We start from the raw sequence: 6,502 nt of genomic DNA, 5'->3' as shown, positions 1-6,502 counted from the left end.
CGACCCATATGCATTTAACTCGCTAGAGGCTTTTAAAGGTCGGCTCAAACAGACGTTTGAACCGCCTAGGGACGAGCTCAGAGCTCGGTTAGAGCTTCTGAAACTCGAACAACGCAAGCGTGATGTTCACGCATATGCCCAGAATATCCGACTCTTAGCGAGTTGTATCACGAACAATCGCGTTCATGAACACACGTTGATTACTGTGCTCATGCAAGGTCTTACAGATAGTCCCGTTAAGACCCACCTGTTCCGCTTGGTACTGGATACGCTTGAAGAAGTAATATCCGTTGCGGAAAAGGAGGACTTTGGTTTGAAACAGGCTCAAGCTACTTCGTCATCGTATCGTCCTCTAAGACTACACGAGCTTGGAGGTCAGACCCTATGGACCTCTCTTACGTCGAAAGCGAGAGACCTCGCTTTTCGAGCAATAAGCGATTACAGAGATGCAATCGCTGTCAAAAGTTAGGTCACTACGCTCATGAGTGTAGTGCCCCACACCCAGTCCCGAGAAGTACTGAACGTAGTAATGGACCGAATGCCAAAAAGGCAACGGTCGCGGGTTTGACGTTTTTGCGAAATCGCAACAACGAATAGACCGCCAGAAACGGTCGGGGTTAGTAAGAGAGCAACGCCCTACTGATCCAGCAGCCTCAAGAGCTTTTGCAAATCTCTTGACGAAAGTTGCTCCAGACACACAGTCATTATGTGTCTCTGCACCTGGCGATAAGGTATCCCTCATCACCATGAAGGTAAAAGTGACAAATGATTTTTCACTTAGAGCCATGTGGACTATGGGGCTCGAATACCTTCATTCGTCGCCAGTCGCTAGAGGGTCGTAAGCTCAAATATTCTGAGTGCAACATCCCTCCAACGAGGATGACGGTGCGTTTAGCGACAGGCGCATCGATAACAGCGATGAAACGCGTAGTGAAATTTCACTACACGTTAAAAGATTTACAGTACGACGATGATTTCATCGTACTGGATTTGGATGACAATTTTGATGTCATCCTAGGTTTACCTTGGCTCAGAAAGTATGAGCCAATAATCAGCTGGTAGCATCGATCCGTAAAGATGGCTGCCACTTGTTCATCCGGTGACCATCTAATGAACGTATTCGAGCGTTCACAAGCGTGTGCATGTACTACGAGTAAGCGCGATGACCCCACTTGTGGTACGGTCGTCAGTACGACTGCACAAGATCACAGTGTGGTTAATCACAGTGTGGAGTCAGCTGCCAGCGGCTGTGCAAACGCACAGGCAGCGCCTAAGGTCCACCATCGAGTGGATTAAGGCATGAAAGTACGCCTAGCGGGAGACATTCAAGAAAGATACCGGTTGCCCAAAAGGGACAACACGATGATCCTAGGTCGATTAGAGAGTCGACCGTAGAGGACCCGACTGTGAAAGTGCAATCACAGTCGAAAGACGTTAAGGGAATAAGTACCACGTACTTGAGGAGAAATCTCCTCAAATAGTTAATTCTGAAGTGACTAGACTTCAAGATCCCGAAGGATTAATCCCTCGGCAGCCTGTGGATAAATCCTAGGAAGAAACCGAGACATTAAATGTCTTGGTCAACACGAGGTCCCACGAAGCATGCGAACACGTCCTACTTTACGTTGGTCGACTCCGCACGTACCATCAGTACGCGGTTTCTTCCGCGGACGGAGTTGAACACCCTCCCCTTCTTGTGATCACAAACCAGACTCATGTTGAGTCTGGCGATTCTCATGCCGAACTGAAGTTCCTCGAAATCGCGACGAGCTGACGACAGCACGTCACGAAGAGCGCGATACTTCTGTTTGTACTCCAACATTGAGTACGCACTCTTCGAACGGTTTTCCAACCGTTCGATATAGTGAGCTTACACCGTCTGCTCAAACGAGTGACGCTAACCTTGCTCGTGTTCAAGACCCTCCTCTAATATATGGATGTAGCGGTCGAGTTTGTCGATCTTCGACTCTAGATCCGACATACTGTTCGGATCTAATTTCCTCCTCCACCACAACCATTGGTGGATTTCCATGGTGGTCAACGTTTCCTTGTGGAACGTATTCTAAACCACCGTGATGTGAAGGGGCAGCGAACGAGTTATATGGTTCGCTGGCACGGTTATCCACCTTTGCGTGACAGCTCGGAGCCTCGTCTCCAGCTGGTTGTTGACGTTGAGGGCCCCGTCCGTCAGTATGACGAGGCCCATCCGATGGATCAAAAGGTCCATCGGGAAACACGTTCCTGACGCTTGCAAATTGTTTGCAATCGCATCCCGCATCTCAATAGAGATGCGAGCCCTTCCCCACCTTCACCCGTTATGTGTTGTCGACACAACACAGACAGGGATCATCCCAAGTGAGGCATGGAAATCCTGCCTCATGAGACAACCGATACAGTTTAAATCTTGCACCGGTTGAAGTTCGTTTTTCAAACTTTACGCAAATAGCGTTAAATTTTAAAGTCAGGCTTCGCGTCCAATGTCTTTGACATTAAGAATAAATGCGTTCCAGGCTTGCATCAACGAGCTTATATCTCGCTTGTTGTTGTCATTATATAATCGATGCTTAAGAAAGCATCGAGATAAAAAACCTTCCACAGCGCGAAAGTTCTTCGCGCTGGGATCAAGGCCATGTAGCTTTGTCGCAATAAAGAAGGGATATTTATTGTGAGGAGAAGTCTCCCCAGACAAGCTACTGAGTAGCCGTGCGGGCAAAAACCACGGCTTCTTCTCAGGGGCAAGACGAGACATTTTAGTGTCTACGCTCCCCTGATTAGTACTCACTGAAGCAGGGGTACCACAAGAACTATTATTACGATGGCTTACGCCATCATCATCACCACGCACAGCGATAAGTGCGGGTGACGGCACGGGGACTTGTGCTGGCGATGAGGAATCATCCTCATCGTCGGAACCAAACATGCTATACTGAACGCTATTAGCACGTCCATCCGATTGAGCCCCTCAATCGAAGGCTCATAGTCAGCCGCCTGACGATGATCAGGCGGCTGTTCTGTTCTCCCCGAGTCGGCCATTTCGTCCGATTCACATTCGTAGTCGACTCCAAAGAGGGTTCGCATTCACGTGGTTGTGATCACCACGTGCACCCGCAACATCTAGTGTTGCGGGAGAAGACGATACTACAGCATTCGGAACTTCTGCCGCAAGAGACAATTATGCTCGCCAGCGGCTGCAGAAATCGCAGCCGAAGGCGCCGCACTATTCGCATATCGCATGGACTTGTGAGCCATGCGATATAATTAAAAATGATGGTTCTGACCAATCAACATCAATTTCTGTGAAGGGGTCTTATAGTGACCACTCTATTCAGCAATAATCGGAGTGATTGTCGTTAAAGGGAGGGGTGATGTGACGGGGTGTATCGTTGCATGAAATTAACATTTTAAGGTTGTTAATTATTATATTATCTAAAACGTAAAGAATATTACTAGGCCATTATATCTACTTGCTCCGCGGTCCAGTCAGCACTGGACGCGCGCAAAGAAAGAGACATATAAGACTATATTATATGTTTTGTATTATATATATATAAATAAGTTAGTATTAAATAGATAGTAACGGAAGAATTTAATTAAATTAATTACAATTTACTTTTAAACCTCTTTTAAAGGAATTTTTTTCTAAAGATTCTTCCTCGGCACGTGCTAGTTAGTTTACATGAAGTGACGTGTGGCACCACTTGCACTGAAGCAGTAAAAGTGGACTTGTACCGAAGCAGTACAAGTCAACAGTGCCCCGTTACACTTCGCAGTACCACTTATCTGATTATGCCAAAAAAATAGTATAGCTAGCTTAAAGCGCAAGCCGTATCATCTAAAAGAATGCTTAAATATCGCATGCCGTCAGTGCTAAGTATTATCGAGCGGACATTTGTATAAAATTGCTGGCATTAGTCGCCGAGGATCTCGCACGTATGTTTTCTTTGTCATATTCCAAGGCTATTATTCCGAATTATATCCCCCGCAAGATATATTGTTTACAATATTGAGAGCTCACAGCTAAGCGGCTGGCCATTGCAAAGAAACATAAAATTCTCAAACCACCATGTCGTCCGAGGACTATTATTTAATCGCTTTCACAAAGAGCACGTGTTAAACTCTTCGTTAAATGTAATGATGCCAGAAACTTTCGTGAATCCTAAGTGGTCGCCGACAGAAACGAATTTTCAGCGACTAACGATTTTAATGCTCCTCGGACGACGCTTTTTGTCCAATCCACCTACAGTAATCACACAAGGTTAAACTGCGAGGACTTTTAGGTTAAACCGTCCTGGCAGTTCCGCGACTCTGGGCGCCGGTAGTGTTTGTGTTAACAGGTCAGCCTTCATGAGTTTCGACTCCACGTAACTAAAATCCACTATACCCCTTTTTGCATGATCGCATATAAATTTCATGCGCACATCCACGTGTTTTGTGCTCGACATGCTTCTTTCACACTCTAAAAGGCTTGATTGTTGCTTGATTGTTCATCGGCATGCTCCTTGGCTTTGTCACATGGAATTTAATCTCTTTGGCATTTCCCGCAAACCCAGCAGCTCCCATCCTACATGCGACGCCAATATCAATTCTGCCTGCATGGGGACAGGGATACTCCAGTTTTCTTTTGCAGATCCACTGCACGGTAAGGTAAGTACCCCGCTAGTGATCAACTGTCGATCCGACTTGTTTGCCGCGAAGTCTGCATCACTCCAGCTTGTCAGCTTGATTTCATCATCCTCTGTGCCCCATACTGCGACTAGTAACAAAAAATGCTCGGTCCAGCTGCGCTTGGGGCTCTTGGCGGTAGTAAACAGTTTTATGCTTCGCACTAGAGATATCTTCGTTGCAAACGTATGAATCAGTCCTTGCATATCGTACTCTAAAGTCGGCTGCTCCTGCCACCACTCTTCAACTTGCAGCTGTAGTTCAGCTATTCCAGCGAGATTACGCCCAAGTACGTCTATCATGCCATCCTCGTTCCAATAAATCCTTTCGTTCTTTTAGTAAAAAGAACTTCCCAAACAAACTTTTCCCCCAGGACAAGAATCCGCTCCCCAGACTCCTTCCCAGCGAAGTGACGAATATTCAGCTTGCTCTGTCTTGCGTCAGGCACCTTTGCATACGACCGGACTTTCTGCGGTATTTGCCGCTGCTAGTTCACTGAAGGCGGCACGTAGTGCTGCGGTAGCCCCGGATGCGGATCCTGCGCCATCTCGACATATTCAGCCGCCCTTAGATACTCAAGTTGATGCACCCCAAAATATGTTCCTGGCGACAAGGATGGAGAACGAGCCAGTGGCAGTGTCACATCAAGGACGCGCTGTTTCAGATGCTGTCCCTGGCCGATTGCCGCCCAAATACGCTGGACTCCCTCTCAATCGTCTGTTCCTTGGCCTCTTGTGACGCATTTAGCTTAGCCATTCGCTCCGCTAGTCCCGTCAACAGGTCCACAACCTTTCTTCTGTATTCCGTGGCATCACCTTTGCCTTAACTTCTAATTCTTCACCTTGTAGACTACCGGCCCTTTTGCGACCAGCATCTATCTCAGGCCCCGAGGTGGGGTCCCACCGCGTGGGCGGCATTATCCATTGAGTAGGTAAAATAGAATTGTCATTTGTAGTGAACTACCTGCTCCGTAAATTACGTCTCTTCGCAACAAATCATCTTCGCCAGGACATAAAATCCCGTGAATCTCAAGTGGTCGGCCGACAGAAACGCTTTCACGGCGACTGCCAGTTTTAATACTCTTCCGTAGAGTCGGCTCGAGCAGACTGCCCGTTGCTCAATGTAAGCTTTATGTAGACATTATTTATGCTTTTGCCAATGCTCGATTGGCGAGAGCTCGACTACAGATATTCTTTCTTAGTGTCTGCACCAATCTCACGCTAATCAACATTTATGAATAGATTAAAATAGATTAAATACTCGCCTTCAACACATCAGTTTCATACGACCCTACACGATTGGCTAGTCAGGTTTGTGACGGGGTGTACCGTAACAAAAATCATTTTTACTCAACATTCCCAATATTACCGTACATTGAGTGTCAATAGTGACACTATTGGCGGTTCACCAGTGCCTGAAGCAACACTTCGTTGTTCGGCGGCTGGTATATGGCGCGAATCTTTTCCTTAAAGATCGCCCATGAAGGGAACGCTTTTCTGTCCGCCATAAGCGCCGAGTAAGCCCACTCTGAGGCCTTACCGCGCAGATATGACATGGTGTACGACACCATCCGGCTGTCGTCCTCGATGAGCTGGGCGACACCGCATTGCTCCACGGCTAAAAGACAGTGGACAATCGTGTTCGCCGCAGTTCCATCGAACTTGGGCAGGTCCATCCGAATGGGCCTCGGCTGATGCGGCCGGGCAGAGAGCATCTCAACAGTCCTGTTGAGAGCCTCGCTCCGAGCCTGCTCATGCCTCAGCTCATCCTGAGTCTGAGTGACGGACTCCGCCGCAGCATGGCTCTGTGCCTCGGACGCGGCCCTCCGCTGTCCGAGCAC

This window comes from Bremia lactucae, linkage group LG11, assembly GCF_004359215.1.
Source record: "Bremia lactucae strain SF5 linkage group LG11, whole genome shotgun sequence".
Lineage (NCBI taxonomy): Eukaryota > Oomycota > Peronosporomycetes > Peronosporales > Peronosporaceae > Bremia > Bremia lactucae.
The sequence above is the reverse complement of the archived record's forward strand: the minus strand, read 5'-3'. Positions refer to the sequence as shown.